General features: G+C 37.7%; 1 protein-coding gene across 2 annotated transcripts in view; it reads left to right on the top strand.

Annotated features, from left to right (window-relative positions):
- Positions 1-19,646: 19,646 nt before the first annotated feature.
- LOC149800154 (excitatory amino acid transporter-like) overlaps positions 19,647-24,976 on the top strand; it is a 36,293-nt gene continuing 30,963 nt past the window's right edge. The window contains exon 1 of one of the 2 annotated variants that reach the window (XM_089959751.1): positions 19,647-19,796. The gene's annotated coding sequence lies outside the window, so the exon portion shown is untranslated. The remainder of the gene's footprint in view (positions 19,797-24,976) is intronic. The other variant, XM_089959752.1, reaches the window with a different exon arrangement.

The following is a 24,976-nucleotide window of genomic DNA, read 5'->3' as shown; positions in this document are numbered from 1 at the left end:
CATTTCCAAAAGGGTCGTCTTGTACAAAGTCCAGATCTTCTTCGTAATTGACCAAGATCAAATCCTCTCGAACGACGTCCACGTGTTTCATGTATTTGGTTTTGTCGTGAATCATCTGGAAGTAGCGGGAAGGTTCTGTCAAATATTCCGTCTTGGGTAAACACGGTCGTTGTGCCATTTTACCCCACAAGCAATTTAACATCACTTTGGCAAACGATCGCCTGCCTTCGTTTTTTTCGATGTGGTCTAAAGAGATGCCTTCTTGTGCGTAGTATTTCTCTTTGAATTGTATTTGGTCTTCGGGAGTGTGACACCAGGAAGGATAGCCGCTGGCTTCTTGTTTCAGTTTCAAAAAGGCATCCACGTAGTCGGCGAAAATGCCTTTCTGAGTAGGGTCACCCTTGTGGTACTGTTGTGTCTTGGGAAAGTGGCAAATTTCGTACACTTCTAACAGTTGGTATCCCATGTCCAGAGCTTTGAACAATTCCACGCTGACCCAGGTTCCCGTCAAGGCACGTTCTTCCTGGCTGTGATGGCAAGGTTGGTCCTGGTTGCACGTTTCGGCACAAGTACGGCACAAGGAAAGCGACAATATTTGCACACGTAGGGATACAGCGAACACACGTCCAAGTATTTGATTTCTTCTCCTTTCTCTTCGTCGGCTTGGTACAGCAAACAGGTGGCATTGGTCCTTCCTCCGTACAAACTATCCCTCGGGTTCAGCGGGTCCATGAACTGGTAACTTTCCACGAGGCGTTTAAACTCGGGATCGGTTTTCATACGGTGATCGTACTCGTGTTCCCACATTTCCACCACTTGGTATCCTTGCTGTTCTAACTTTAGGCGTCGCTGACAAGTGTCCTGGTACAAGTCTTCCATGGTTCGTTGCAAAAACTGATTTTTAGTGCCACGGTCAGGGTAACAGACGGGACATCCGTGAAATAAGCAACCGTTAAACTCGTACACGATCTTGGGGTTTTCTAAGTCCCAGCCATCTACCGAATACGTTCCGATGGTCTTTTCGCCTCCTCCGTTGCGGGCATGCTGAATCAATTTGTCTTCCTTGTCGCACAAGTAATGTAACCAACGTAGGGCTTTGACCGAGTATTGACGCTTGACATAGTGGGTCGTTTGAGGACTGATGACAGCCACGGTGTTTTCAGGCATGAATCGTTGGCGGTACACTAAGGAACACGCTTTGGCAATGGTGCAAGCTTCTTTCAAAGGATCGACCCCTCCGTGTTCCATGAACAGTTCTCGAAATTTTCCACAGCAACGCCGTAAAATGTCCACGTCGGAACGACAATACTTTAACATTTCTTCCTGAAAGTCGAAAGGGTCCGAGGCGTGAGCTTGGTACCAAGCGTAGAAAGCTTCTCGTTGTTCGGTACGCATGTTGTCGGGGTCGTAATAGTGAGCCTCAGGTAAATGGGGTAGAACAGCATGTTGATTGGCTTCCGTATTGAAAAAGTGTGGAAAGTACCCTTTAGCCATTTCTGTCATTCCAAACGTTTTAGGCATTCGGCTCAAAGGCATGGCCAAGTAACTCATCGAATCTTTAAACTGTACTTGTCCCACTTGCATGAAAATGATTTTGGCTCCGTTCAAAATCACTTTAGGACGTTCGGTGCCATGTTCCGTATAGTACCTCAAAAGAAACTGTCCATCGTATCCGGAGAAATTGTGAGCCATCACCGTGGCATGACGATGACAATCTCCGTAACGTTCGATGTCCTCTTGGCTCCACGTCTTGTCGATGGGGTCTAAGACCCATTGGGCAAAATCGGCTAACGTGTTTGGTCCCCGAAAGATTTTTTCACGTCCTCCAGGAATCTTGCTGCAGTGAGGGCAATGACTGAAGATAGGTTCTTGAATGCACTTCTCGCACGCTCGATGAGCCACGCAGAAATTAGGGATGTGAATGCCAGTCTCTTGCATGCATTCGAAATCGAAAAAGATGAAATTGCCTTTCTTCTTGTGACCGTCCTCTTTCTCTGGTGGGGGTTGGTATTTTTGCACGTAACATTCGTGTTCCAAGTCCACGATGTGGTGACAAATGTGACATTTTTTCTTTCCTCGACATACGTGTGCCTTGGCATTGTTGGTACGTATGCCTTGTCTACACGTAGGGCACAATCTCAGGAGTTGACAAGCACATTTCTTCTGTGAACCTTGTGTTTTCAAATGTTGTTGGTAACAGGTAGGGCTGACAAACGTGCGCAGACAAGTTGAACAAGGCACTGGTTCTTCGCTCAGACAGGGTGGAGAGGCCAAACATCCTGGGCATTTCCATCCACAATGCTTGTGTTGCTCTCGATTATTATAACCATAGTCACATTTCTCACAGTAATATCTGTATCCCAGGAATCCGGTGATACTGGTAATGGTATCGAAATGGTCATCGTGATGATAAACATGAATGTATTTTCCGTCCTTAAAGTCTTGGCCTCGAAACAACAGAGACCCGCGCATTTCTTGAGGGTGCACTTTCAAGGTGTAGCGTGGAGCTAGGGCATCTTGCAATTTTTGCATCTCAGGAATGCCACAGGGTGTGTCTTTGGACAGGCCAGCTTGTTGCAACAGGAGTTCTGCTTCGTTTCGTTGTTTGGTTCGGTTCGATTTTCGAATGTTCTCCCAGGTTCTTTTCCATTCTGTCGTGTCGTTCTTGTTGGCATAGGTTCGTCCCACCACGATGGCACGGGCTAAACACATCTGGTCATGAGGATTGTGAATTTGGACAAGACTACGCTTAATGCTGCGAAGCTCGTTCACCAATAACATCTTTTTGCGTCCTGTCCCTTGAGGAAGAGAGACGTGGGCCATTTTCAGTGTGGCTTTACCATCGGTGATGTCAAACTGGTCATTAGATTGTTGTACATGTTGAATCTTGTCCATGATTTTGGAAGGGGTTAGTTCTACAGGTCTGCTAAACTCGATCCAAACAGGGGATTTCAAACCGTCGTGATCTATGGATAGTGTCAAGCGATCGTCTTCTTTGGGTTGACATTGTCGCTTGAGTGCGGTGAGCAAAGAATCCCACATCTCGGTGATGAACCCTTCTGCTTTCTCCAAGGGTACGTCGGCCTTGAAATCTTTAAACTTCACCGTGTAGGTGTAAGCCGTGGTTCTAAATTTTCTAGAGGAGCGCTTTTCCGTCTCTCGAATGGAATAGTATTTTTCAGGGTTGACTAAGGGTGACGAACTTGGTTTAGAGGTTTCAAATTCTGGTTCACTCATGTCCTCTTCAAAATCACTGGCATGAATCTGTGCCAAGATTTCAGCCCTGGTACGAGGCGATAGATCACGTTTCTGCCTCTTACTTTCTTCTTCTTCTTTCTTCTCGAATGAATGGGATCGTTTCATCTTGAGTGCAAAACGTCAAATGACTCAAGTTTAAACACCATAGACTAATTTATAGTCTTGGCAAACCAGCGTATATAAAAAGGGTGTGTGTCTTGTCCTTTCACTATTCATTTCACTCTCAAGCTGAGCACAACGATGGAAGAGACTACCCAGATAGAACGTTTCGTCAGAGCTTTGCGAGGGGTCATTAGAAAATTCTCTTCAGACCAGCCGACGGACTACTCTCCTTCCTTTCGAGATAAAAGTCAAGATACTTGCTATATCTGTCAGAAGAAAGGGCATTGGTCTTCAGAGTGTCCAGACCGTCAAAAAAGAAAAAAAAACAGGGGCTAAAAAAGACAAAAGTCAAGATACCTGTTATTATTGTAAAGAAAAAGGACATTGGTCTCCAGATTGCCCAAAAAAGAAACAAGAGGAGTCAGAAGAAAAGAAGGATTCTTCAGAAGAAGAGAGGGATTCTTCGGAAGAAGATAGGGATTCTTCAGAGGAAGAAGAGGAAGAAAGAAGACAATTCTATTTAAAAGAGGCAAAGAAACAGGAGAAGAAAAGAAGAAGGGAAGAAAATGAGGAAAAAACGGTGAAGAAATTCAAAAAACAGAGAGACTAAATAATGAAAAAGAAGAAGTGTACGAACTTTTTAAAGTGTTCTGTGGTGAATTGTGAATTGGATTTTAAAAAAATGGATAAAAGAATACATGAATGATATAAGGTAAGTGTCTTTGAGTTTTGATTTTAAAATAAGAAGCTACACTCACGCACTCATACACAGACACGTACTATAAGGGTAAAATGGGTGGGTTTATTTTTGAGTTATTGGCAAATTGAAATTGTATTTCTTTTCGAGAAATGTGGGTGGCCCTGAAAAGGGCCTTTTTTCTTTATGGTGTAGGAGTGAGTTTAACCAATCAACTTTAACTGCCTTAAGCCTTTGCCACGGCCAAGGCCTACTTCTGATGATTGGGTTGAAATCACTAAGGGTGGTACGACAGGCTTAGTCACAGGGTTGGCGTGTTTAGCTCGGGAAGGTCGTATTCTCTTCGGTCGTGATAAAGAAGTCTGATACATTTGTTTCAGACTTCTTAACTCCGCTAAAATGTCCAACAGTACCGTAGCCGTTTGATTTTCACCTTCTTGTTTCTTTGCTGCTACTTCTTCTTGCTGTTGTTGCTGTTGTTTTTTTCTTACCTCTTCTTGTTGCTGTTGCTGTTGCTGTAGGAGAAAAGCTTGTTCCGCTTCCTTTTGTCGTTGCATAAATTTCTCCAATTCTTCTTTCTGTCTCTGTCTAAAATTCTCCACTTGCGGTAATGAAGAAGGTAACGAAGGTTCCGGAACAAATTCTTGCGAGGTAAGAAAATCCACAAAATCCCATTGTACCTCTTCTGAAAGTAAGTCCGGGTTCCCTTGGGCAGTCTCCCCTGCTGGTGCACCCCAATGGATCGTTTTCTGAGTTTCCGTCATGTTGAATCACTGTCGCATAGATTGACTGCACACAAGCGCTAGCGAATCTATATAGACCAACTGACGTCACAGACTACTCTCTTCGGATTGGATGCGGGCTGACTGAATTTTGTAACGCGTGTTTGGATTGGTGAATGAACTCAATCCGTTTCAATCCTGCCTCTACCTATAAATAAACGCAGTTCAGTGCATTGATTCACCTGTTCTCGTCGCTTCAAGATGTGGACCGATGTGCAATCTTCTACGCTTGTGTCTTCCATGATGTTCCGGACGGACATACCCATGTATGTCCGATCCAAGTGGGCCGTTGTCCACAGGACAAACACCAGCCTGTGGATACGTAGGATCTACGTAGAAAGACAAGGATGCCTGAAAAGAGTGCTGATTTACGGACCAACAGTGAGACGTAGCCTAAGGACAAGAAGAAGACCAATCCGGTACCATTTATGTTAATGAATACATTAACATAAACCCAAAGGCCCTTTTCAGGGCCAGCCATATTTCTCGAAAAGAGATAGCCTTTCCATTGCCTACCCCTTTTCTAAATTTAAATTTAAATTTAAATTTAAAAAAACTTTAAAAAAAAAAAAAGAAAAAAATCCCATATTCAATTCCCCTTGTCCCTAGACAAACCCAAACTCTATTCCCATGTTAATTTCCCTTGTCCCTAGACAGACCCAAACTCTATGTTAAATTCCCATTGTCCCTAAAGTGGCCCAGCGTTTTTCTCCATGTTAAATTTCCATTGTCCCTAGAGTTGCCCAGGGGTGTTTTTAATGCTAAGTCCCATTGTCCCTATGGTGGCCCACTTAACTACTTATGAACGTTTGTTGACGCAGCATTTTCATGACGTTTAATATTTGCATGTCATATCTGATTAACTAATTTATTGTCAATTATAAAATCAATTGACTGATCATAATTATTGATAACATGAAACCCTTTTGTAATCCGTTTGGTTGCATAGAAGTTACGGTTACATATTCATGCAAAGTCTGTTAAAGAGAAGCTATATTCTGATAAACAAAAAATACTTTTTATACCGTTGAAATGTTTAGATTTAAATGTGTTCATTCATGCTATACCAGGAGAGCGAAAGACGAACAAATATAGATGTAACATTGTATCCTTCTTTATAATCTTTACATTTTTTCTACTTTAAATATGTGGAGGCACTGCCAAGTTCCATTTTATAAACGAAAAACGTCGATGGAACATCAAGCATTATTTATTTTCAATATAAAAGTCTCGACCATTTTATATACGGAAACGTCAGGGCACTGTCAAGAATCGTTTTCTACACTAAAATGTCGAGATTTTGTCGAGCATGATAGTCAGTTTTCAGGTATTTTACATTCCATTAATATCCGTATATGTTCCTCTTATTGTAAGTAATTACATTATTCAAACGATGCAATTACATTTTCTATATTCCCGTTATAATAAGTGATACTTGATTGAAACAATGCAATTACATTTCTATGCTTTACAAGTATTTGCTATTTAGCGTCTCTGATGTTAAATGTTAAATAATGCATTTTAGTATATATAATTTTGTTATGTACTGGTTGTTTATGTTTACATTACTGAATGTATATAATTACATTGTTGATACAATTACAAACTACATTTGTTGTTTATAAAATAACACACATTGTTTTAAGTCAATAGCCATCTTATGCTCTCATTACATTATAAATCATTTTGTGACAGATTACTCGTACACGTTTCATATATATATATAGTTTAATATTCAAGGTATATACATACAGGCACACACACATACAAATTCAAACAATATACATATACACACGCAAAGTCTTCATTGAGTTTCAAATAACAAAGGTCTGATAAACACACACACACACACACACACACACACACACACACATATATATATATATATATATATATATATATATATATATATATATATATATATATATATATATAGAGAGAGAGAGAGAGAGAGAGAGAGAGAGAGAGAGAGAGAGGGTAAAAGAGAAATATGCAACAAACCGAATGAAAGAAAACAGAGGCATACGTAAATAGAGGATTGTTTTCGGGGTGTAAGGAGAATTTAAATTCATAATGTTCATTTTTTCAGATCATCATTCTCCATTCACTAATTACACATTTCTTGTCATATATTCATCCGCCGAAAACATCGGACCAAAATAAAAACACGTTTCCTTAATCGGTGCAAATGGAGTTTGGGTTGCAAAGATTATTCTCCACACATATGCCAATGTGACCTTAAATCCGCCCCAACTAATCGTCCTGGGGATTGGTGGGTCTGCATCCAGGATTGGAAATAGTTCATGTCAATGGCTCCTCCTTAAATAGCATCACGCCAAATATGATCTCTCCCCCTCGCTCAGTGTGAATGAAGTTCATGATACAAGGAAAATAGACAGACAGAAGGACGGACATGATCTCTGATCAGTTCAACACAATATCATATCAAAGACATATCCATGAATCAGATTCAAATCGAATTACAACTGACCTGACTATTCTGCACACTGATTTATAAAATGGTAAACTTGTGTATATCTATAATGTGTGCTCAAAATTTTATTTTAACTATGCTAACTTTTGTCCATGATTATAGATTGTACTTAAGATAGTGGTAATCTGTAAATATGTTGACATGGCTTGTTGACCTCAGAATGTTCTAGACGGAACTTATTACCCACATCCTGGTCTTGCGTTTTTATATAAGGTGGAGGTAACAAAACCTATTCATATCATAATACCAATCTGTAAAGTTACTTATTGTTGTGTTCAGATATACTTCCACAGGAATTAGTTAAATCATATATTGGAAATACTAAGCAACTCATTGACTGGATTAACACTATTTAGGGATTATTGTCAGTTTGTGAGTGAGATTCGGGACATTCGGGATTATTGGAATTCATTCGGAACATTTTATATTTTTGGACTTCCGATAGGACATTCGGGATTATTGGAATTCATTCGGAACATTTTGTATTTTTGGACTTGCGATATGACATTTAGGATTATTTGGCATTTATTTCACATCACTGTAAGTTCCTCTTAACTTTTCGTTTAATAAGTTAGTGAATTAAATTTGTGTTGATTTTACTAAACTTGTTGTGTTGCTGATTTCTGTTAACTAGTTTAAGACTACTGAGTGCTTGTCTGTTAATTAGTTTAAGACCATTGACTGCTTTTCTGTTAATTAGTTTATGACCATTGAGCTATAAGCAGATAGGTACAAGAAGGTAGATAAATGAAGATATGTATGTAGGTAATGTGATATGTATCGGCAGAGTGGATTTGAAAAATGGAAGGAGAGGATTATGTCGGATTTATTTTTTCTCATCTAAAACAAAATTAGCCAAATCTCGTTAGTTGACAGTTTCACAGAGTCAATTGACTTCTGAATGAAGCACTTATGCATTACTGAATAATTCTATCACGTAGGGCATACAAATCCACAGACATCGATGATAACTGTACCGATTTAACCGTCAATAAACACTAAACATCGATAGATACAGGGGCGGATTAAGGCTCACTGGTGCCCTAAGCACTGACAGATCTTGGTACCCCCACCCCCTTTCCACGCTGACCCAGTCCATTTTAGTTGTTAACCCTAGGGTGCACCATGATCAAGAAACAACATTATGATCAATTTGTACTAGTTTTATCAATTTTTTTACAAATCTTCATTCGTTTTCTTTCTTTTCACCCTTTTCTCAACTTTGTGGCGCCCCCTTTGGCCCTGGTGCCCTAAGCACGTGCTTAGTCTGCTTAATGGTTAATATACCCTTGGATAGATACGTACTATTTGGTACACACGATTATCCAAATGTCGCCTAGGTCGATCTGACATTATATTTCACAGATTGAAATAATTATCAAACAGATGCGTAAGCTTGAGATTGGTATTGTAAAAGGCCATCTCCATTAACATGCGTAACGATAATCAACGCCTTCTAAGACCATATTCCATAACAATAATGATGATACATCCCGGTAAAGTGTCAGGAAAACGGTGTTGCGGGATACTACAACAACAACAACAATAATAATAATAATAATAATAATAATAATAATAATTTCAAGTAATGAGGTCAATAACATTTACTGGGTTAATAATTTCCCAAGGTTGTTTTCGGGTCAGTAAGTCAAGTCCAACTGAGCCCGTACTAAGGTTGTACACGGAAGGTTATATTTTTGTTCATTAAGAACAAATTCCACGAAGGTGTCGGATGCATCAGCCAGATTCGTTCCTTAAGTGCGCTTTTTTTATCGGCCCTCCGCGAGTTAGACTTTATCAGTGCCATGGTCCGAGAGAATGTGCATGGAATTACAGCTTGCTGGGACTAGACACCGATCAGAGTCTGCTTTCAGTGCAAGTTAGTTTCTATATTTCGCTCAAGTAGTGCATATTGTATATCAAAAAGGAGATGAAACCTGTTTGATGACGACGCCGTAATTTTTATCACAGGGTGGACATCATTAAGAATATATACACATTCACGCGTGCGTGTATCCGAGTGAGCTCTCTCTCTCTCTCTAACACACTCACACACACACACACACACACGTACACAAAGACTCCAGGGTCTTCAATACGTTTTGATAGAGTCTGTGCCCTAAAGGATAAGGAGACATTTCTACTTGTGGTGAGGCCCATAATATAACATTTTGTTTATAATTTGATTTGAAAAAATGGAGCATCTATGGTAGATCGTCCTGTCCGATTTTGATGATCAACCTATACAACACGAACATACATTTTTAAATATAATTTGAAATAGACAGGCCTAACATTCGAAATGCAGCAAAATGAACAACAACAGAGATGTGAAAGATAGACCGACTTCTTCTTCTTCTTTTTCTTCTCTCTCTCACTCACACACACACACACACACACACACATGCACACACTCACCCACACACAAGATTGGTCACGACAAACAATTTGTACTAATCAGCACCAGGAAGAAGTGGAATGATAGGGAATAATGTGCTTGATAATGACAAATATAAGCGTCCAGTTGAAACAGCATTATTTGAAAACAAATTACTTTCAGTGTTATTGGTAAGCTAATTCAAATCTTTAAATAAATGATACGAGAAAGAATAAAGGAAAGAAAGAAACAGAGCAAAATCAACAAAATCAACTCAGAGAAAAAAATTAAAAACAAATTAGTTATAAATATAAATTCATAATAGAAATATTTTATTTTCTTGCAGTCTCAAAGTCGTGCTTTGTTGGAAACAACCATGCACTTGGCTCAAAAATTCAAGAATTTTTTTAAAACGTTGTTGATCTTGAATTTCTGAGCCAAAAAGAGCCTTCGATAGTACCGACCCCTTATCGCTCTTGAGACCTTTTATTTTACAGGCTCAGAAAGCTGATGCAAAGGAAATAAACATGCGAATGAGTGTGCGGTCCATTCTACTTTGTTTTTTTGGTAAGGGTCAATTGAACTAATTACAATCCACTGCGTAAACACTCCCGACCCCTGCCCACACGAAATATAAAGATCCCGAGATGATATCAGAAATAGAACACACACGTACACGCATGTACGGACGCACGCACACACGCACTCACACACGTGCTCACACACACACACACACACACACACACACACACATACATATATATATATATATATATATATATATATATATATATATATATATATATATATATATATATATATATATATATATATTAATTCTTGTTTCATTAAGCCATAATTTAGTACCAGGGCAGAAACGGGTCGTTTCGGATGGTGGTGGGGTCTAAAGTGGGTCACATATAAAATTCGTTTCTACTCTATGATAGGCAGAATAAAAGAAATAAAATTCTGTGGGCACATCTTTTAATTCCAGATATATATATATATATATATATATATATATATATATATATATATATATATATATATATATATCAAAGGGGTAAGTAAGCTTGAACATAGTTCGTAATTTTGTGATACCAATACAGCAATGCAATAGCTAATTAGAACCGGCTAATTACTTTCATATCTTGCACAAATTAACCTAACATTTGATAGCTTTGATATAGTGATTGTACATCATGCAACGGACACCTTACCAGCTGTCGTTTTTCATCACCCAACATGTTTACATTTTGCATAGAACACGGTGTAACTTTATGATGCAAGGTTGCATCAGCACTTGCTATACATGCCTCCCCCCACCCCCTCCAATGATACTGCATCACTGTCATGTCATTTTCAACACGATAATAACACCGATTAAAGGGTGAACTGGTAAATGGTCCGTATAGTATGGCTTTGTATATAGCGTGGCCTTGGCGGAACTTGAGAATACACGACACTCCTTTGCTCATACATAATAAATATCAAATTCAGAATGGGACGGACAATCTGAAAAGCAGGCTTTCCGGTATAAAAACGGACGTATGATCGCCCTATGTGTACATTGTTCACAATATCTTGAATATGTCTGATCACATCGTCACGGACAGATCCATGATTTTTTAAGAGCTTAAGAGTTTAACATGGGCTGGGAACTTTTGATAAAATGACCGAGCTTATTCGGTTTTGCCCTGATAAATTACAATCGTTTTGACCTGAAAAGCCGGGAAGGGGCGACCGAAGAACAATAACCACTTGTAAAGTCGTTCCTGTGTCACTTATTATATAGGTAATGTGTGTGTGTGTGTGTGTGTGCATTCTGTGGGTGTTATGGTGATTTTCAGTAGTTACATGGCTGTATGCAGGGACGTCATTGGCGGGGGCAAGTGGGGCATTTGCCCCCCCCCCCCCATCTGCATGTGCTGTAAAATGTAAAATTGATGTTGCCTATATAAGAAAATTAACAAGTCCCGCCCCGAATCAAGTTTTGCCCCCCACCCCATCATGTTCTCCCCCACCCCCACCCCCGAAAAAAGTTGAAATGACGTCCCTGGTTGTATGATTATACATTCTTTCACATGAAAGGCCAAATATCTGAAATATCTGTAGTAGTTATGTTGTCTTTCTACTCTGTTTTTTTTCTTCAACTACGTCTTTTAGAAATTGAAATGATTTCAAAAAGGAAAAGAATATTGGTGATAACTGAGTAGAAACAAAATGATGCGTTACGTTCTGCATGAATACGGCAATCTTATACAGTTTAATTTTGGGATAAAGCAAGTGTATAACTATGTGTCTATTCAGTATTTGCCTGTTATCTGCTAGTATCCACGAGTTAGACTGCATCATTGCCATTGTCCGAAAGAATCTGCTTGGAATTACAGCTTGCTGGGATTAGACGTCGATCAGAGTCTGCTTTCAGTGCAAGTTAGTTTCTATATTTCGCTCAAGTGGTGCATATTGTATATCAAAAAGGAGATGAAACCTGTTTGATGACGCCGCCGTAATTTTTATCATAAGGTGGACATCATTGGTGAGTTCAATTTTTTTTTTTAATCAGTCGCCTGTTTATTTCTTTTTCTTCTGGTCTTTTGTTGTTAACGTTATTGTTGTTATTTTGTTTTGTTTTCTTGATATAAATACGTACAGTATTAGAGGTCTATGGAGTTCTTAACTTTTGCACGATTCTTTCCATGAAAATACTGGCATACGAAGGTTCTATTCAGCGCCCAATACAGTCGTAAGAAGTGATGGTTGTTAAACAGACACGTTATCAGCTGAAGACCATTGGTTAAAGCAGTGGTTTCTATTCCCCGGGTCGCCAGAATGTTCTGGAGAGTCGCAAAAATCTTTTTGAGGGTGGTAAAACATAAAAATGTGGAAAGGGGTCGTGAGGCGCAGAGAGAATATGTTTTAGGTTCGTGACCCAGAAAGGTTGGGAACCATTGAGTTAAAGACTTGACCAACTAGTAAGGAGAAATGATCTCTATAATTACCCCGGATTTGAATGCTGTTTAGGGAACATACCTCTAATGTGTCTAGGAGTGTGTTGTCTCAGAGGTTAGATGCAGTGTTTATGTAGCTGGTACTATCATCGATGAATGTACGCAGTGGTTTTCCGCGATAAATTCTGAATTTTATTTGAGTGGGCTGGTCATTTTCGGAAATGATTGATCTTCCCCGTTCCCCCACTTAGATATGTCAGGAAGAAAGCTAAATAAGACAAGTTTAGGATAAACCGGTACGATCTACGTCATTGTTTTGAAATCGATGTGTCTTGTGTTGATCGTTCATTTAATGAATAAAGCACGCTTTCAGTGTTGGATCATTACTTTAAAAAAAAAATACCCCCATAAAATTACAAAAGCTTTTCCTAAAGATTCTCTCTCGGATATTGCCTGAATGCCTTTATGATGTAAGCAGACGTATTCCGAATAACAACACAGGAACTTGTATATGCTGGCTTGATTAAAATATATTTGTTCTCAAGCATAAGATAGAGTGTACTAGTTTTTCAAGCATAATCCATAGAACTTGTCTTACCCGGAATCAGATTCTCCAACATGGTCACCGAGTCTCATTATGCGTGCAAAGTTCTCGACGTGTTCTTTTAATTAAAGTACATTGGACGCTATGGGTCGGTGACAAACGTTGCTGCCTTTCGGGAGATTTATTTTAGAATCATGCAACTTAAGTGACGCTAATTTCACGACATCATTGATATTCTAGTTTTGCAGAAAAGAGGCTCCGCCAGTTTTATATTAATTTTCGTTGCTTTCGTACAAATTAAGCCCTACGCACCTCCAACCAATAAATCAGACTCTTGAAATTTCTTTGTACTGTTCCGATTAGTGTCACAGTCCACAATATGATTCGGCCAGTTTGTTACATTCGGGTTCAAAGGACACACAAACACCAAGTAACGGTCCTACAACTTTATGTAAAATAAAGCTAAAATCTTAACAAAAATCTATAATAAAAAACAGTATTGCTTACAGTACCAAGCCCAGCTACATAACTGCCTGCTCTACCACTCTGTTCTTGTTCTAGTAAGGGTTAGAGATAATGGATCTTAATTAATTTAACATGTGTGCCTTATCCAAGGGCAGGAAGAAGTCCAGGCTCAGTTAGCCATGGGAAGATAAATAACAGAACTGGACCTGTTGAGAGTTTCTGGTATCAAATATCCAGAATGCTGCGATTAATGTTCTGGCCAACTGTCACTACTAACAAGTAGAATCTGCTAGAATCTGATACAGACAATCATACTTATAACGGTTATTTACACTGTTTGGAAAGCAGAAGTACACAATTAGTTTTGAACATCTGCTTTTCGCAGCTTTTGGCAGAGGAAGCATCAATGTTCTTTAACAAAACATGGAACTCAGTTCATCCTCTTTGAAGCTTTGTGACCTGTAGACTAAATCTCGTCATCATGCGAGAATGGAAGGCATGCATAAATTTCAAATTGAACTTCTCCAGAGAAATTGTGATTGAAACGTATTTTCTTACTGTTTGTAAAAACTTAAGGAACGTCTAACGAGCCTTAAAGCAACTTCGGTGTATTTCTAAGATGGCAGGGACGATGGCAGGGGATCGTTTCGTTAATGAATCCCATTCAAATTTCTTAACTTAAGGAAATGGTGTGAAGTTTTCAAATATTATTGTTTAAGAATTAAGGTCATGGATATATTTATGAATTAGGTGTTCCGGGCTTGTCTTGTTCTTGAAATTGATGCGAGCAGGTACACATTACATAGTTAATTCACAAAATATAGACAGTGAAATACTCGGCTAAGACGTAAAACTGGTTATCAATATCAGTTGTGTGTGTGTGTGTGTGTGTGTGTGTGTGTGTGATTTGGATTTTTAACGTAGCTTTAAAAAAAATCAGTCATATCACTACGATTCTGCAGTGTGCCAGTGTATAGTTATATCTAGTACAGGTGCATCATGCCGCAGACATGTAGCATGATGTCCCATCCAATCACATTATTCTGGCACCAGGCCGACCAGTCCTAACACAAACCTCTTAATGCTTAGCGCCTATCGAGGCAGCTGTTAGTACCATTTTTTATGTTTTTGGTATGACTTAGCCTGGGTTCGAATCCACGACCTCCCGCTTCCGAGGCGGACACTCTAACCACAATGCCACCGGAGCGGTCCTATACCAGTAGACACATGGGTTCAAGGCAAACATAATATTTCAAAAACGGCCTCGATGACAGCATTTTCAATTGTATCAAGCTGTTTAGTACACAATATTCCTCAGAATTATCACCTAGGGAAAGAGCTTGTGTCCCACTGTGATCTTCATTTGCTGTCAAAAATGTCCTTCGAACGTGGAAAAACGCAGGTATACTTTTGGAGTTGGGGTGCACAAACTTCCTTTACTATTACCTGCCATTGGCTGGTCAGGCCAGATTTGTAATATTCTTATATTTTGTTGTAATGTAGCTATCACCAGGAAATAAAAGACCTTTTTGACCTCATTTATTGTTTAAATATTTTATGATTTTTCTTTTTCTTTAGGCAGGTGGACGCGTCAATAAATTTGAACATAAAATCCGTCCCTTGCATCATAAACCCTTCTCTCCACAAAACAAAAACATCAGTGGCGATTTATTACGCAATATATATTTTACTAATGTACGTAACACATCATCTGACATGGCTATAATAAAGTGTTTGTACAACAACATCCGACTGACATGTAAAGGCAATAAACGAATTTTGATCTGATAAGCCGTGCAACAACTAGAACATGGGGCGCCATAAAGGAGCAAAACTATAAGGCGCCATAAAGGAGCAAAGCTGGTCCGGTAAGAATGTTTCAGTTGAAATTTCTTGTCGTATATCGAGAATTTAAATTTCACATCTTCAGTCAAATTGTTGATGCGAACGTTACATTTCATATTTAGAATCTGCAACTTCATCTGTTGAATTACATAGCGGTGGTTGATATTTCAATGGTGTACGTCGCAAATTCCAGATTAGCACGTTGAATCACAGTGTTTGTTTTTATATGTCGTGTTTATAAATTGTATTTGAGAATTGCACAGCGGCTTTTGAAAATTTCGTTTTGTATTTCGAGCTTTTAGATTTTAAGTTTTGAATTATACCTCAGAGGTTGAAAGTCGCCAATTCCAATTTCACACATTTGCTTACACAGCGGAGGTTGCAAGTTCATTTCACATGCCAAGAAATTTAAACTACGGAAGGTGTTTGTTTTATGTGTATTACTTTATGTATTCTTACAACCTCTGTGGTCTATGTGAGGTTGAGTGCACTATATAAATTGTGTCATGGGACAACTATCTGATTTATAATCGGGCGAAACGACTGTCTCCCCCAAAATACCCGCCTTAACATGATCTTCAATGACTTTTACTATGTTTGTTTTTTAAAATTTTGTACCTGAAGCCACTATACTGAGAGTGCCACAAATATCAACTAAACGTAGGTAAGTATAAACTAATTGTTACGATTGAGTATCACACTTAATTTTTTATTTTCAAGACCATGTTAGTGGGAAGCGAGATATAGATGTAAAATTACTTTTGCGCGGGTGGCATCTACGTTGTCAACAGTTACGGATTTTTGTTCAAAGATTTTAATCTGTTTTAATTTCCTAACCATACAGAGTCTCGTCATATTTGCAAACAATAACTATGACCCAATTATGTAACATTCGCAGTACGTCCCTTTGACTTAGTTTCAAGTTTACCGACAATTGCCTAGATTTAGTTTGTCTTTCTTATGCTAATATTTCCTCACAATTTTCACATCAGATTGGGCATTCGTCATAATAAAGCCAAGGCAATTCATTCTGTGACACACTTTCTAACCACGGTCTATGTTAAAAAGTTTTCTTTTGCTTATATTTCCTAAACTCTTTCATAGTGTTTTCATATTTGGAATGAATCATAACAAAGCTAAGAATTCAATTGTTGACAATAACAATATGCCCTTTGACCATAAAACTATGCTCACATTTTAAAATAGTTAAGGTTTTGTTGTTGGTTTTCTTGTTGTTATTTTTCCTTATGTTTCTTTAAGCACTGAACGAAGTTTCTCATGCTTGGGGCGACTCATGCTTGGGGCGAATCATTAAGAAGATAAGGTCATTCTGCGACGCACACTAAATTTGCATCAATGTTTTAGTTTTAAATACACTACATTCGCTTTTATTTCCCAAACACTTTGAAGGATAATGCTCATACATTAGATGAATTATACTGAATGTAGAAAAATTAATAATGCAACATGCTCACTCCACTTTTAGGGATTGGGTCAAGGTCACAAGATTACACGAATCATAAGCATCCTACCTTGTGTTTAGATATGTCTTTGAGAGTGTAAGGCCGTAGCAAAGTTATGACGAATAAATCAGTGCACTAGAATTATGCGCAAGACAAATGCACACATTTGTTCACCCCACCCAGTCCCAGATATTTCAAAATGACGCAGAGACAGGCTTTTCTATTCCCATTTTTTCACTGCGTCAGGCGGTTTTTCTGTTCGTTGTGTCAGGCGGTTTTCCGAACAAAGTGCCCTTTGTTCTGTTGTCAAAGGCCAGTATCATTTCTCACAAACGTAAACGTGAATTTTCTCTGCAATCGACAAACTACATATAAAATGTTGGATTTTGTCAAATTTTTCAAATCCTCTTTTCCCTTCGAAGGGTAACAAACAAAAACAACAGCAGCAGCAATACTAATACTATTACTACTACTAAACAACAGACCGCTCCGGTGGCCTAGTGGTTAAAGTGTCCGCTTTGGATGTGGGAGTTCGTGGGTTAGATACCCGGTCGAGTCATACCAAAGACTTACACAAATATTACTAACAGCTGCCTCGCTTAGCGCTGAGCATTAAGAGGTTAGTGTTAGGCTGTAACTTACTTCACGCTGATTGGTTTGTTTTCTTTTTTGGGGTGTGTAGGGAGCTGAGTCTGCGACCCCATCTGCCTTTGAAGTGTTCCTGTTTTTTAGAGTGTGTGTGTGTGTGATTTGGATTTTTAACGTAGCTTTAAAAAAATTTCAGTCATATCGCTACGATGTCTGCAGTGTGACAGTTTATAGTGATGTCTAGCACTGGTGCATCATGCCGCAGTCATGTAGCATGATGTCCCACCCAGTCACATTGTCCTGACACCAGGTCAACCAGTCCTAACACTAACCTCTTAATGCTGAGCGCCAAGCTGTTAGTACCATTTTTGTAAGTCTTTGGTATGACGCCACAGGGGATCGAACCCACGACCTCCGGCATCCGAGGCGGACGCTCTAACCACTAGGCGACCGGAGCGGTATATTACGAAGTTGTTTTACCATACAAGAACTTATGAGTATTTCTATGTGAATGAATGCGTGACCGAAGAAATTTAATAGCCGTTATCTGATGATAGGATGAGTGTCGTGTGAACTGAGAGGGCTAAGGAAAATATTGTACCGTCCTTGTGTTTTCACAAGATAGCTTTTGGGGGGACAGAACCTCCAGTTCAGTTGCGTCCCGAGTCTCTAAGAGGGGAGACGGAAGTGAGGCTAGCAGAGCAGTCGGAGTCGACAAGTCTAGTCGGAGGAAGAAAAGGAGTCGAGGATGATAAAGTGGAGAAGAAGGAGGATTATCGAGAAGTCGAGAAGGAGAAGAAATTTGGAGGAAGAGGAGAAGAAATTGGAAGAATAGGAGAGAAGAATACACAGATGAGTAGAATACAAGGACAGGTGGAAAGCTATCTCACAATACTAATCAAATGATGCAATAGGCTATCACAGGGTCGAGCGGAAGGAGAATACTTGGGAAATTTTTTATCATTTCACTACTGAATTGTCATTAAATTGTTATTCGCTGAATTTCACCTTTTTGGTATATTCAGTCATTTAACCTTCGACATTGCTGACTGGGGGCTCGGAGCTTTACATCTATCTTTCAATAATTTAACTTCCAACCGAAATCGATTCTATAATAATTTAAATGTAATATTGGGAGTACTCCACCCCAACCATAACACACGTACCACAGTGGCGGCATATAACAACCCTTCACGCCACAACAAGTCTGTTAGGAGACCGATTGGTCATCCATACAGTTTGTTGCTGTAGTAGGGTTTAAGGCTATTTTTCAGCACAAGATAGACTATACATGGCGGCCAGTATAACTGGTGGAGGAAGAACCCTGGAAAACCCCTGGAAGAACCACCGACCCACGAGAAGCTACTGGCAAGCCATACAGTTTGTACTATTTAATAAATACAATTAAAAAAAAATTATGAATTGGACAGATCTTTTACAATTATCATTACTTTTTCCAGGGAGGTTTTTAAGGAATAATTATGCGATATGTCCGATAAACACGTCGCCTCTGTATTAAATATTGAAAAGCGCATTTCTTATAAGTATTAATTTTGCATATAATGACAAACACGTAAGCTATTGTTTCTGAAAACTACGGATGACAACGTTAACATTGGTAAAGACAGATTTTATGTGGTCAGGATCCAAACAAAGCTTGCACACAGTTATAATTATGTACTCTTCTATTTTTGAGACATTGTACATTACATCTGTTTCCAAAACTTAAAGAGTAACATATACGTCAAAATCATTAAAAAGAAGACCATTTCATTTTTTGTGCGAGTTCAGGGGATTTGAGGACTAGGAGAACTTCAGATTTTGTTAAGAAAAAAATCCGGCCTTCATCTAGCTTAAAATATCGTTTGCTCTGATTTGATCAAAACAACTAATTCAATGTATCATATTATAAGACAAATCTCATGAGAAAATAAAATCACGTTTCTCCTCCACCATCAATTCGATAATTCATGGTAGGTCCCTAATAAATGTGAAGTTTGGTAACACACACCACGCACTACGTGGATACAGAAAGTGAATTTAACCCACGCTAAATATAATGCATGTAGTCATCCAAGTGCGAGATAAATCCTTGTTTAGAAAGGGCGCTCTCTAGTGTAGGCTTAACTCTGCGTCAAATTTCAGAACAGACCAATCACTTCATTCACCTCAGCTTGTGCATTATAAAGCACAAACAAGGAGTATCGTGTACAGACCCAGGCTTCAATAGGTTAGTAAAAACATCAGGACTACTCTCTCTCTCTCTCTCTCTCTCTCTCTTAGTTTATATTTCATCTGGTAAATACGAACATTCATTTCTTACATTTACCATTTTATGCAAATGATGTTTATCTTATATAATTTATATATATATAAACGCCACTGAAAACGTTATGGAACATTGTGGTCCACTCCATTAAAAATATAAAAGTATTACTATGTATCTACGTCTCGTAAAGAGTTTTAGAAAGGACTGACTTGTTAGTTCGCCATAAATATGTGACAGTTTTCGATATTTAATTTCGTTTCTAGCTTCATAACTTACTCTACCGTTCGGAGTAATTATGTAACATTCTTATCTATTGTTTACCACGAATCATCTCATGCGGAAATGCAGTCAAAAATTAGTACACTGTTTTATCGGGTCTGCTGCGGTTCACCCCTCAAGTAACATTTTTAACATCGGTCAGCCGGGTTACGTCGTATTATCATATTGCTAAGCATTGTTAATGGTAGATAAAGCTTAATTAACGAATGCTATGCTGATGTAATCGTATTTCCTCTTGCATAATATGGACCTTGACAAACCACCGCATAATGCGCAGACAAGACAGAGTCTGTCCTGTTTGATCTAGATAAGGTTGAAAGGAAACACTGTAAACAGCGATGTATTAACATAATAATAACCGGGCAGAAGTATGGCACGAAATAGTTACAATACTGTATGACAACACTGCAAGACGACTGATATCCTTCCATTATTGCCTTTGACCTATACCGACTACCGGTAAACATCTGGTGATTGCATGGATTGTGATCGAGTCGTGGCATCAATTGTTCGCCCCACGGCGACGATAATGCTCGGGCATGTTCATTCTACGTAAGATTAGAAGTCAGGGACCTCGCTTCTCGTAGTTTGTCGCGAGTAATATGTTTGAAACACGGTATTCACTTTGGATTCTGATGGAGTATTTTTGTTTGCTTGGTTTTTATTTTTAACGTAGCTTAAACAATTTTATAATTTATAATTTGAATGAAATGTATATGGGGATGTGGTCTCTATTTATCTGTAGGATTATGAAGATTGACATTAAATTGTTCGATACTCAGTTAGTACTTACTTATTATCACTTGGAGATAATTTGAAGCCGGGGTCACAGATGGACTATTAGTCTACGGTACTCGTCTTTTCCTTTTTTCCTTTTTTTTTTTGGGGGGGGGGGGGGCACCAGACAGCCAAAAATGGGAAAGTGCTTTATGTATACTTGAAACTCCCTGATATGTTGCTCTGTTTATACTTTTAAAAAAAGGATTTGGATCAGAAATTTTATGTTATGAATATTTTGACAGGGTATTTAACTCCTAGTGTTTTCTATAGGTTTGTTCTTCCGGTTTGGTTTCTATCACCTAAAACCGGGGTCACTCCCCTATTAAGATTTTGGTGACCTTGGGTAGAGGTCTCCTATGTCCTGTGTTTGCTATCTGTGAGTATGCTATTTGTTTGTTCGTGCTATAGTGTGTCTATGTTGGGACAGCCTTCTGAATCAAATTTGTTCCCAGTTTTCTTACCACAGTTCATAAAGAATACCTGTTAATTTTACTTGTTTTATTTGAAATTTTGAATTTTGGCGAAGTTACGGTGTACTGCTTTTTAAGAAAAAAAATATAGCTTATTGTTTTAATGAGTGCTATATGTGAGTCGTACTTCGCTTTTTTTTTTTTAAGTCAGCATTATTTTGGGCTTTCTTTATTTTCCATATACATCGCCCTTATAAGGGTTACTGCCTTTTATAATTCCATTTTATTAAATCGAATGGTGCCAAAAGGTTGTTAATTTTCCTGAACCTGAACGAGGTAGCTTATACAGTCTAACGACTGTATGGGGTTGGTATGTTGAGGATGCTGGATATTTCTGGTTTTTTTTACATCCTGATATTCCTCATGTGGAGAATTTTCCGGACTGAACCCGGACCTGTTCACTTCGCGTAGCGCCATGTGACATAGCCCCATGGCATCCTCATCTCGTACTTTCTCCACATGTGGTCCCTGTCCTTGGTTTTCCTCAAAGAAAGAAGAAGATATTAGTATCTCTAAATTTTACAAGGCAGTTATTTTCCGATACAAATTACTTGGCCATAGGCCCTCACTGTTTCTACAATATAGCTTGTTATCATATATAAAGTTTTCTTTGTAAAGTTCCCATCTATATATAATAAGTGTTGATGTTTGTATATGTTATTTGTATTAATTTCACTTATAACTTTATCTCTCTTAATTTGTGGTATTGGACATTGTACCATTACATGATATTTAGAAAAAGGACCTTTTTTACACAGTGGACATTTTGGCGGTTCTCTGACCGTTCGCCATCTCAGTGCTACCTCTCCTGTCAACCACGCATCATGCATGTATTTGAAGCAGAGGCTTTGTATTTTCAGAGAGCCTAGTTTTTTTTCCAGTGCCCCCATGCTTTATTCCAATTTACGTGTATATTTTCTTTCTCTATTTTACTTTTTATGGGTTTTGTTATATCTTCCCGTATCCAGTCATATGTCAGTTTTTCTTCTCTATCCCATAAGTCTATTTTATCTCGGTATTTTATCAAAAGTTCTTTAATACTTCTATATTTCCTAGGAACTACTAACATTTTAGTTAGTTTATTACTTTTATAGATGTCCGCTCTATTTCTTAAAGTGAAACCATAACGGTATATATAAATACCTTCCCATGGAATTTTCGGTTCTGCACTTAATCTTTTGAATCTATTTAAAATATTAGTGGCTTTCAGTAGTATGGGGCTGGGGAGTGCAACCCCTCCCCTGTATGTGGCCTTGTAAAGCGTTTCTTTATTTACGTAATGTAGTTTGAAATCCCAGATATAGTCAATTATGGTTTTATCAATTATATTTAATTCAGTATTACTGATTTCTAAGGACTTTAAAATATAGTTCATATGAGCGTACATATATGTTTTCGCAACTTGTACTCTTTCCATTAGACATAATGGCGTGAGTGCCCAGATTTTCACATTTCTTTCTATGGCTTCTTTTATTTTTTTTGCAGTTTTCCTTTTCTTCTCCTTCCTCAAAGGATATCCCTAATGCTTTGACCTTCTTTTTTATTTGATGTGGCGGTAACCTTGGGTGATTACCTCTCCAGTTTCCTATTTTAAGCATTTCTGTTTTCTCATGATTAATCTGAGATCCCGATGCTTTTCCAAAATTTTCAAATTTTTTGACCAAATGTTTAAAGGCGTTTTGATCCTTTATAAAGTTGGTGCAGTCATCAGCATGTTGCAGCATTTTCACTTTTTCTTTTATATTTGGTACCTTAATACCTTCAATGTTCTTGTTGAGTTTGATGCTTATACTTAGAATTTCAATTGCTATTACATATAATAGCATCGATAGTGGGCACCCTTGCCTCACTGATCTTTTAATGTCAAATTTTTCTGTTCTGGCTCCATTTACCTGTATTCTAGAAGTTGTTTTATTATACAGGATTTTAGTCCATTTTCGAAAGTTATTTCCGAATCCAAATTTTTCTAGAACTTTTTGTATGTAGTTATGTTTTAATCTATCAAAAGCTTTTTCTTGATCAAAAAGTACCATAGCAGCTTTTTGTGCATTGTCATTTATATATTCAATTATTGTTTTTATACTAAGTATATTATTTTGTATGTCCCTACCGTGTGGTCCGCATGTTTGGTTTATATTTATTATATTTCCCAGCCCTTTTTTTATCCTTTCCGCTAATATCTTGCTAAGTATTTTGTAGTCATTGTTAAGGAGGGAGATGGGCCTCCAGTTTTTTAAATCTTCTCTATCACCTTTCCCTTTATATATAATTATTATAATCCCTTCCCTCATTGTTTCAGTCATAACATCATCTCTAAGTAAAATATTATTGAATAAACATTCCAAAATGGGCGACAGCTCCCTACATAATTTCAAGTAGAAATCCGTGGTGAGCCCATCTCCACCTGGAGATTTTCCTTTAGTAAGACTTTGTATGCTTTTAAAAATTTATTCTTGCGAGATGAAATCATCACATAGGTCTTTATGTTCTGTTGATATCATCTCGCATTGGATGTTTTGTAAATATTCATCAATTTTTTTATTTTCAATCATTTGCGATGAGTACAATTTAGAGTAATAATCTTGTGTTCTATAATTACATACCTGTCATTTGTTCGTGTTGTTTCATTTATTTTCATGCTTTCCATTACTTTATCCCCTCCCCCTTTTTCTAATTTCCTCTTGCTTGTATAGTCCTTGAGCCTTTTTATATATGTGTGTATATTTCCCTGCCCTTATGTTCCTACCTATACTCTTTTCTTCTATTATTTTGTTTAATTTATCATTTAAAATTTTATTCATTTCCCTTATATTATTTGCTTTTAATTGACATTCAATTTCTTCTTGCTCCATTTTTAATTTTTTACTTATGATTTTCGAGGTTTTGATAGCTACATTTTTTATTTTCTGTTTAAGTTTATCCCATTCACTAATAATATCCATATTTCCTTTTTCTACAAAGGTTTTTTTAATTCATATTGTATTTCCTTAATAAAATTTTGATCCTCTAGCAACTTATTATTCAATTTCCAATTTCCTTTACCCCATTTATTTCTAGATTTAAAATCAACTGTAAGATATATTAGTCTGTGATCAGAAATCTTAAAATCAATCATTCCTGCCTCTTTGTATGTTTCTTCATTATAATTGGTGCATAGAAATTTGTCTATCCTACTTCCTTTATTTGTACTATAATCATAAGTATATTGCTTCCTAACTATATTTAGACGTCTATACACATACGTAAATTTATGCATTTTAATTAAATTTTCCATTTCTATCTTAAATCTCATATCATTTGTTGTTAATCCCCCTTCTCTATCTACATTTTCCCCCAACCCAGTTATAGTCCCCTCCCAAAATTACATCTTCCATTGTATACTTTTCTAAATATTTCGATAAAATTCTTAGAAATTCCTGTTTTTGATATTTGTTAGCAGGTATATATAGATTAATAAAAGGTATTTTTTCGATTTTTATGTGTATCAGTCTCTCCTTAAAATCTTTTCCCTCTACTATTCTTTCCCATTGTATCCCTTGTTTGTTTTTAATTAAAGTTGCAACGCCCCCTCTTACGTCTTTTCCCTCAAAATCATTTTTCAATAAAATACCA

This window comes from Sinohyriopsis cumingii, chromosome 5 (assembly GCF_028554795.1).
Source record: "Sinohyriopsis cumingii isolate HCF-2022 chromosome 5, ASM2855479v2, whole genome shotgun sequence".
Lineage (NCBI taxonomy): Eukaryota > Metazoa > Mollusca > Bivalvia > Unionida > Unionidae > Sinohyriopsis > Sinohyriopsis cumingii.
Note: the sequence above shows the minus strand (reverse complement) of the source record. Positions and strands in the feature narration are given on the sequence as shown.